This window comes from Ovis aries, chromosome 1 (genome assembly GCF_016772045.2).
Source record: "Ovis aries strain OAR_USU_Benz2616 breed Rambouillet chromosome 1, ARS-UI_Ramb_v3.0, whole genome shotgun sequence".
Lineage (NCBI taxonomy): Eukaryota > Metazoa > Chordata > Mammalia > Artiodactyla > Bovidae > Ovis > Ovis aries.
In genome coordinates, this window is record NC_056054.1 from 200,880,902 (window position 1) to 200,891,305 (window position 10,404).

At 42.3% G+C, this 10,404-nt stretch overlaps 1 pseudogene; it reads right to left on the bottom strand.

The window, feature by feature from the left end:
- Positions 1–8,762: 8,762 nt before the first annotated feature.
- LOC101111595 (Golgi phosphoprotein 3-like) lies at positions 8,763–10,166 on the bottom strand (annotated as a pseudogene).
- Positions 10,167–10,404: the final 238 nt, after the last annotated feature.

Genomic DNA, 10,404 nt, shown 5'->3' on the forward strand with positions numbered 1-10,404 from the left:
GGGATCCAGCTCCCTCCTTTGTCCGCAGTGGAACCTGTTTCCACGGCAACCAGGCAGGGAGCCAAGAGACAGAGGTTGAGAAGGAGGGAGTCTCTGAAGGGGTGTTTCAGGGCCCCAAACTGAGGCTGCCGAGGCAGAGTTTGTGAATCTAAGCGACCTTAGACAGGGTGGGGGGCCTGAAAGGAGAGTGAGCTTCAGACCATCTCACTCTAGCCTGCCAAGGGCATGCAGAGGCGAGGACCTGGGAAATGGCTCAGCTTTACCTTGCTGTCCCTGGAGGTACCATCAGCATCTGGCTGCTGTGGTAACCATGATGCCTTTGGGAGCCAAAGAGAAATAATGGATGGGAAGAGGCAGACCTGTTAATAGATGCAGCAATAATAATAAACCCTTTCTCTGCACCCTCAGCTGTCTTGCAACCAGCACTTGGCCATTTACAAAAACGATTGGAGGTCTCTTGACCCACAAATATTATTGCCACTATACAGATCAGGAGACTGGGACTCACCTAGCATATAAATTGGCAGAACTCCTGGCCAAATCCAAGCTATTGAGTCTGTACCAACCCATCAATTCGTTTGTCAAACATACCCATGTGCCAGGCTCTGTGTATGCCAGACAGTTATAACTGGGTATGTACTCAGTAACCAGAGCACAACAAGATCTGTGCTGTGACAGCCATGTAGAAGAGCAGCCACCTGTGCACAAAGGTGGGACTGTTGCATCAGCCTGGCAGACGCAGAAAAGATAATCTTCAACTTGGTTATAGAAGAGGAACATAATACCCATGGGGCAATCAGCCTTTACTATTGGTGCCTCTTTGGCTAATCTTTAATACATTTTCCTTTATAAAAGTCATGCAGGTTTTTTATAGAAAAATTGGAAAATATAGATCAAACAAGGCAAAGATAAGATTCTTCCTAATACCCATGGTCAAGATAGTCACTGTTAATTTTCTGATGTGGACACCCTGCCTGTTATTTTTCTGTACATGTACAAGTGTATACAGATGTGTGTGTGCGTGTGTGTGCATATATACACACACACATCATTAATATTATTCCATCTCAGAACCTGCCTATATGCTGTTATATGGCTGAGTGTAATTTATTTAGGAAACCCTCTTTTGGGAGGCATTAATTTTTTCCAACATTTCACAATTACACTCACTTCCTATTTGAATAAAGCTTATTGCTGAAGCTCATGGGCCTGCATTTCAGGCATGAGAGATGATGCTTCCTACAGTTGGAAAACACACTTGTGGCTCTACTCCCTATAAAAGCTTGATGTGGCTAGAACATGAGCAGGCTCTTTCAACAGTATAACTTGTAGACAGCCTACAGATTCTAAAGCTTAGGGATGAAAAAGAAGGACCTAAATCTCCTGATACCCGAGACTGTCTTCCAAGTGATTCTCCTGCCTTTGCATGAATGCTTGATGCTTTGGCATCCTTTATTTTAGCCTCAGTTTATTCAGATAGGCAGTGGGATAATAACGAAGCAGTGTCTCTGGTGATTAAAAGCAGGAGCTCTGAAATTACTTGCCTGGGTGTTTGAGGGTTTTGTGTGTTTTTTTTTTTTTTTTGGAATGCTCTTATATCCTCTTGGGTATCCTAATATATTTATATATATCATTTCAAAATGTGTGTGGATATTTTATGTGAATACATTTTTAACTTGCATAGCAACAGCAATCACTATGTAGAACTTAAGCGAGGTATCAGGCATTTTCCTAAGTACTGTATATGTATTACTTTATTTCATCTTAATAATAATCTCTATACAGAGGTAATATCAGCAGCTTCACCATTCCTGTGATGCCACAGTCATTTGATGAGAGGCACCCAGGTTCAGCGGAGAAGGCAATGGCACCCCACTCCCATACTCTTGCCTGGAAAATCCAATGGGCGGAAGAGCCTGGTAGGCTGCAGTCCATGGGGTCACAAAGAGTTGGACACAATTGAGCGACTTCACTTCCACTTTTCACTTTCATGCTTTGGAGAAGGAAATGGCAACCCACTCCAGTGTTCTTGCATGGAGAATCCCAGGGATGGCAGAGCCTGGTGGGCTGCCGTCTATGGGATCACACAGAGTCGGACACGACTGAAGCGACTTAGCAGCAGCAGCAGCAGCAGCAGCAGCAGCAACCCAGGTTCAGTGGAGAGAACACTGAACTGGAAGGTGGAGATACCAACATATATCCTCAGCCCTTTTACTGGCTTACTTTGTGACCATGGTCAAGTCACTTCTCTTAGCCTCAGTTAGTTCATCTGTTCAGTGGAGAATGAGAGTACAGGGCAAGGCTAAGGTCCCCTCTGACTATAGCCACATATGAATTCACAGAGCTTTATACTTAGAAACCTGAATCCTTGGAGGGCAAGATGTAGGCTTGAGGCCATTGGATGGAAGAAAGATGCTTCTCGTGAGGCATTGCAGGTAGTGCCTAGGGCCAGGGTCTGTCTCTTTGGGGGCTGCTACATAGTTAAAGATCTCTGGGGAGGTGTCAATCCCTAGCTTTGTATAGGACATAATAAGAAAGACAGAAATTAAGTCAGAGCCACTGAACATTCATGCTGGAAAGGATTTTTAGGCTCATTAAACTTTTATCCTCTAAGTCAGTGTTTTTGTCTCTGAGTTAAGGCAGTTGATACCCAGAGAAGTACATAAATTGACTAACCAGCCTCAGAGGTGTGATGGGAGCTGTCTTACATTGCAGCCACAGGCCAAGGAGAGAGTGGAAACTGAGGATATTTCCAGGAAGTATGTGAAGCTGAGAGAAGCTTCTGTGAACTCGTTGTGAAACCAAAGTGTATTACCTGATACCAGGAACAAATTCTCTAGAAGTATTTTGCAGTTGTTGCTACAATAAACATTATGATGAAAGACAAGAACACAGAATGTAAGAATCACCAGAGTTGTGTGTGTGTGTGTGTGTGTGTGCGCGCGCACGCACATATGTCCATACGTGTGTGTGTAACCAGCTGATGCAATTCCCATTGGCACAAATTAAGTTTAATTTAGAACCTGAGCTTACTATTGTGGAGATCTATGTAATACATCCTTCTGTATAAGAGAATCTTTTCTTTAATATAATAATATTTCTATCAAGGCGAATAACCCTATGGTATTGCAACTTGCTGTCTATCAGATGAACTCGGATGCCATGAAATCCACAATTTAGAGACTGCCAGTCTTTTAGCAATCAGGATTCTTGGACTCTAATCAATACAAATTGATAAGAGGCCAGAGGGAAAATTCAGGCAAGTCTTTGCTGGGACTTGTGCTGCAGCAGGAAGGGATGGAAACAAGTAACAGGTTCTCTTGCTCATTCCCTGAAGGGAACAGTGAGCTAGTTCTTTGTATGGGGTGAGGGTAGGGGTGGGTCCAGGGGTCGTGCCAGAGGGGTAGCTTAGGTAGTTTCACCCTTGTACTAAGGGCAAGAGGCATGCACAGTACCTTGCTTTTGCTTTGAACCCATCTGAAGTGGCAGTGGGCTTTTGGTCTTTTCATATCCTGATGTTCATAATTTGCCCCAACTGCACATGCCTGCAGTTGTTTTTATCCCCTTATAGTTTCTTTTTTCTTTCTTTCTTTTTTTTTTTTTTTTTGCTTGAGGGTGTGTTTATCCAGCTGCAAGCACTGCAGCAAAGGGGCCCTTGTCCCAGCCTGTCTCAAATACAGATGTCTTTAAAGCCAATGGCATCACCTTGACCAGTTTCTTAAAGTTTGTGATCACAATTTAAATCCATTAAATAGTTTAAAGCTAAATCCTCAAGTAGAAAATAGTGTGGCAGTGGGGGAAAAAGAAAGAAGAAAACCATGTCTCTAATTTGGTATTTGGCTCAATAAGAAATACTTCCTGAAGTTTATTATTCTATTATTGCTTATCAAAGTGTTATAAAAATAAACATTCTCGCTCTTAAAATAACATACTAATGACAAGTGATTCCCAACCATGAACAATTCCATATCCCTAAAGGGCATTTGGGAAGGAGGAGGGTATGTTTGCTGGTTGGATTAATGACTAGATGTTTCTGTTGGCACACAGTGCCTGGAAACCAAGGATCTAAACACACCTGACATTTCCACAACGAAGAACTGTCCTTCCTAAAATGACCTACCTTTTCTGAACCCAAATAGTAAGCCCCTCCATGATCTGTTGATTTGCTGGTATAAAGAGCCCAGGTGGTAATCTCAACTTCCACCTAATTAAACCATTTTTTTCTTCCTTGATGGAAACATTCCTCCCTTGGAAACCAAGACCTCTGAACCAGCAGAGTCCAAAGTTGTGGTGGAGAGGAAGCAAAGAGTAAAACAAAAATAAACAAACAAAAAAAATTCTAACTACCTAAAATCACTAACTAATCAATAACTAAAATCTCAAAAACAACCGAATGATCTCTGTTCATTTCCAAGGCAAACCATTCAATATCACAGTAATCCAAGTCTGTGCCCCAACCAGTAATACTAAAGAAGCTGAAGTTGAATGATTCTATGAAAACCTACAAGACCTTCTAGAACTAACACCCAAAAAGATGCCCTTTTCATTATAGGGAACTGGAATGCAAAAGTAGGAAGTCAACAAATACCTGGAGTAACAGGCAAATTTGGCCTTGGCGTACAGAATGAAGCAGGGAAAAAGCTAATAGACTTTTGCCAAAAGAACGCACTGGTCATAGAAAACACCCTCTACCAACAACACGAGAGAAGACTCTACACATGGACATCACCAGATAGCCAACACCGAAATCAGATTGATTATATTCTTTGCAGCCAAAGATGGAGAAGGTCTATACAGTCAGCAAAAACAAGACCGGGAGCTGATGGTGGCTCAGATCATGAACTCCTTATTGCCAAATTCAGACTTAAATTGAAGAAAGTGGGAAAAACCACTAGACCATTCAGGTATGACCTAAATCAAATCCCTTACAATTATACAGTGGAAGTGAGAAATAGATTTAAGGGACTAGATCTGATAGAGTGCCTGATGAATTATGGACGGAGGTTCATGACATTGTACAGGAGACAGGGATCAAGACCATTCCCAAGAAAAAGAAATGCAAAAAGGTAAAATGGTTGTCTGAGGAGGCCTTACAAATAGCTGTGAAAAGAAGAGAAGTGAAAAGCAAAGGAGAAAAGGAAAGATATAAGCATCTGAATATAGAGTTTCAAAGACTAGTAAGGAGAGATAAGAAAGCCTTCCTCAGCCATCAATACAAAGAAACAGAGGAAAACAATAGAATGGGAAAGACTAGAGATCTCTTCAAGAAAATTAGAGATACCAACAGAATATTTCATGCAAAGATGGGCACAATAAAGGACAGAAATGGTATGGACCTAACAGAAGCAAAATATATTAAGAAGAGGTGGCAAAAATACACAGAAGAACTATACAAAAAGATCTTCACAATCCAGATAATCATGATTGTATGGTCATTCATCTAGAGCCAAACATCCTGGAATGCAAAGTTAAGTGAGCCTTAGGAAGCATCACTATGAACAAAGCTAGTGGAGGTGATGGAATTCCAGCTGAGCTATTTCAAATCCTTAAAGATGATGCTGTGAAAGTGTTGCACCCAATATGTCAGAAAATTTGGAAACTCAAGAGTGGCCACAGGACTGGAAAGGTCAGTTTTCATTCCAGTCCCAAAGAAAGGCCATGCCAAAGAATGCTCACACTACCACACAATTGCACTCATCTCACGTGCTAGTAAAGTAATGCTCAAAATTCTCCAAGCCAGGCTTCAGCAGTACATGAACCATGAACTTCCAGATGTTCAGGCTGGTTTTAGAAAAGGCGGATAAGCCAGAGATCAAATTGCCAACATCCATTGGATTATCAAAAAAGCAAGAGAGTTCCAGAAAAACATTTATTTCTGCTTTATTGACTATGCCAAAGTCTGACTGTGTGAATCAAGACAAACTGTGGAAAATTCTGAGAGAAATGGGAATACCAGACTACCTGACCTGCCTCTTGAGAAACCTGTATGCAGGTCAGGGAGCAACAGTTAGAACTGGACATGGAACAATAGACTGGTTCCAAATAGGGAAAGGAGTACGTCAAGGCTATATATTTAACCTATGCTTATTTAACTTATATGCAGAGTACATCATGAGAAACGCTGGGCTGGAAGAAGCACAAGCTGGAATCAAGATTGCCGGGAGAAATATCAATCACCTCAGATATGCAGATGACACCACCCTTATGGCAGAAAATGAAGAAGAACTAAAAAGCCTCTTGATGAAAGTGAAAGAAGAGAGTGAAAAAGTTGGCTTGAAGCTCAACATTCAGAAAGCTAAGGTCATGGCATCTGGTTCCATCACTTCATGGGAAATAGATGGGGAAACAGTGACAGACTTAGTTTTTGGGCTCCAGAATCACTGTAGATGGTGACTGCAGCCATGAAATTAAAAGATGCTTACTCCTTGGAAGAAAAGTTATGACCAACCTAGAGAGCACATTAAAAAGCAGAGACATTACTTTGCCAACAAAGGTCCATTTAGTCAAAGGTATGGTTTTTCCAGTAGTCATGTATGGATGTGAGAGTTGGACTATAAAGAAAGCTGAGCACGGAAGAACTGATGCTTTTGAACTATGGTATTGGAGGAGACCCTTGAGAGTCCCTTGGATTACAAGGAGATCCAACCACTCCATCCTAAATGAAATCAGTCCTGAATATTCTTGCAAGGACTGACACCAAAGCTGAAACTCCAATATTTTGGCCACCAGATGTGAAGAACTGGCTCACTGGAAAAGACCCTGATGCTGGGGAAGATTGAAGGAGGGAGGAGAAGGGGACGACAGAGGATGAGATGGTTGGATGGCATCACTGACTCAATGGACATGAGTTTGAGTAAACTCCAGGAGTTAGTGATGGACAGGGAGGCCTCGTGTGCTGCAGTCCATGGGGTCGCAAAGAGTCGGACACAACTAAGCAACTGAACTGAACTCAACTAAAATCACTAGTGTACCATCAGAGGTAATTTTGAGAGAGCTTTTCCACCTCTTAATACTTGAGTCTGAGGAAAACGGCACTAAACCTTGGTTGCTAATTCAGAGTATATGCCACATCCTGGAGAATAATACCCCAGTCCTGCAAGGTCAGCTGTGTGTTAGTCGCTCAGTTGTGTCCAAGTCCTAGTGACCCCATGTATTGTAGCCCACCAGGCTCCTCTGTCCTTGGAATTTCTCAGGCAAGAATACTGGAGTAGGTTGTCATTCCCTTCTCCAGGGGATATTCCCCACCCTGGTATCAAGCTCAGCTTTCCTGCGTTGCAGCTGGATTCTTTACCATCTGAGCCACAGGGAAGCCCTGCAAGGTCACCTAGATGGCTCTATAACTGAGTCTTCCAAAGGCCTCCCACTGTTCATTCAGGTCAGTCGCTTTACAGTGATGGGAGATATAGTAAGACAAATGAATTCCGTGAGCATGAACCCAAGCAATGCTATGCAGAATATCATAGTGGCAAATAAGGTATTCTCTAGGCTCACTGCTGAGTGTCCAAATGACAAGAGCAGAGATCAACACTGAACCCTTGACTGGGGGCACAATCTCATGGGGAACCAGCTAACCACCTGGTGGCAGTTTGATTATACTTGACCATTTCCATCAGGGAAATGAAAATAGGTAGAACTTTGTTTTTAACTGAAATCGACAAGTACTATGGATATAGGTTCTCTTCCTTCTTCATAATGCTCTGGCATTTGTGGACTTTCAGAATTCCTTATTCACTGTTATGGCATTCTTCAGCTACTTAGGCTTCCTCGTTTCATGGTGGATGGTTCCCAGGAAGGAGCATTCCAAGAGGAAGGAAATGGAAGCTGCCAGTGCTCTTAAGTCTAGGGTCAGAAATCCCAGAATATCATTCCTATCATATTCTGTTGGTCAAAGCAATCACAGGGCCAGAGTGAAGGAGATAGAAAATGAACTCCACCTGTTTTTAAAATTAAAGTACCATTGATTTACAATGTCATGTTAGTTTCAGCTGTACAGCAAAGTGATTCAGTTATACATATATAGCTGTAATTTTTCAGATTCTTTTCCACCATAGATTATTACAGGATATCGAATATAGTTCCCTGTGCTATACATAGGTCCTTGTTGTTTATGTACTTTATATATAGTAGTGTGTATCTGTTAATCCAAAACTCCTAAGTTATCCCTTTCTCAGCCCCTTATCTGAATGCCCATGGGGAACAAGTCTAAAAGGCTTAAACAGATTAACACACCCGCCCAGAACTAGCCAAGTCTGCCCCAGAGTGAGCTCATGGGTTATAATGACCCAGGCATCGCCCAGACCACTTGTGCCTGACTGAGAAGGATTTTGGCATACATAGCCATTTCAATCTAAGTGTTGCCTTGACTGTTTTCTTTGGACTCTATGCCATTGTTTGACTGAATTGCATTTTAACATCTGGGACACCTCACCTGCTTCTGGAAGCAACTGGCCTCTTGTCTGACTATATGGTGCCACATACCCCTGCATATTATATATAATATGATATTCAGTACATATCTACATATATAAACTCTCAGAAACTACAAGGAGAGAGAGAAGGAGAAAGAATTGTGGAATGAATGAGAGCAAGAAAAACTGAGGGCAGGGGTGGTCTCCATTCTGTCACTGACTTGCTGTGTTACCCAGAGAAGCTGACCTCTCTGGTCCTACATTTCTGTGACCCTAAGGTTAATAGAATTGTACCACATATCTATAAGTTTCTTCTTCTTCTTCTTCTTCTTCTTCTTCTTCTTCTTCTTCTTTTTTAGCTCCAAAAATCAGTTTTATTTCCATTGCCCCTTATTCAAAGAGATGGCTACTTCAATAAGCTACATTACTTAGCAGAGCCTGAGAGATAGGCTGAAAACATATATTTAAGACAGAAAACAAACTTTAAAAAATGAGATAAATGGTTTGCTCTACATCTCATTCACATTCTATGGCTAGAGAGATCCAAATCTCACTGAAATATTCCTGATAATCCAAAAGCACACTGGATGGAAGTGAGCCAAGAAATGAGAGAAAATGTTTACTGGGTGAGTGCTGGTTCACCCAATTTATTCACCTCTGGAGTGGAAGTATAGGGAGATATAAAGCCTGCTTATAAGAGACAAGGTCTATGGAGAAGCCCTGAAGTTGCTTTCCCCAAATAACAACTTTGATTCAAGAGGGAAAAAAAAATGATGGAAAACATCTCATCACACAAAACTCTGTGATGGTGTCTCTGATAGTCACTGGCCAGCAATGGAAAAGGAGAAACACAACAGCTGGCTTACGATTTACTGAAGGCTGCCAGCACAGCCCAGATCATCTCTGTGCCACTGTGCTTTGTCCCCTCTACCTCAGGGTCCAGTTCTACTAGATCCTTGGCTCGACTCATCGCCATACACTTGTCACCTGTCAGAGAGGAGAAGACACTCTCTAGCACATTGGAGGAGTGGGCTAGCACCAGCAGTGCTAGTGTTCACTTGTCCATGCACTGAGGGTCATTTACCCACCGCTCTAGGACACTGTCTTGAAGTTTTGTCACTAGTTGTTGCTTCTCTGTTGTATTGGTCACGGGGTGAGTAGTCATGTCAAATAGGAGGAAATTCTGCTTCTCAATGGTTAGAATACCCTTCTCTACTAGGTTCTTTGCAATTCTCTCTCTTACATTTCTCAACCGGTCCTGTAATTTGAAAGGGTTCCAGGTCTCACTGATGAGTAGCTCTATCCATGTTTGGACAGTTTCTGTGGGTTCAGTTGCTTTGATGTGTTTGAGAGTCTCATCCAGTAAAACATCACCCATTGGGCTGTCTGACTTTAGCAGTACCTTTCTGTCTAGTAGTCACTTCTTACGCATGGTTGGGGGTTCTAGATAGATTCGACCTCACATGGCCAGCTCTATCAGGATGCCGCCTTGCAGGCCAGATGATATGTAGTCATTCCAGAAAGATGTGTAACCCTCTTTATCTTTTAGTCCCAGGAGCAATACTTCTTCCATAAGGGTGAGGCGGATATCCTTAGAGTCTCCAATGTCCTCATTGTCTTGATTTCGGTCTTGATTCATATCTTCCTCGCTTTCTACCTTCTTTTCAGAATTATTCCCTACTTCAGTATGACGGGCCCGATGAGTTAAGGTGGTCATTCTCACCTGTTTCTGACGTTACTCCTGGGTTACAGCCAAACGCAGATTGCAGATTGCACTCTATTTTATGGGGACATTTGTCCCCACCCCCACCCCCTACCCCATCCTGCTAGGTGAAAAACTTCTCAGCCACGCAGAGAGAACAAACTTCCTGATCCTTCGATTCAGAGCTGTAAGTTTCTTCTTTGTCCTAACAATTTATGGGCCCATAGTTATATGAAACACCTAAAGCTCTGGCAAAGATAGGATTTCTCTCTTCGAACCCCACCTGGGAGAATA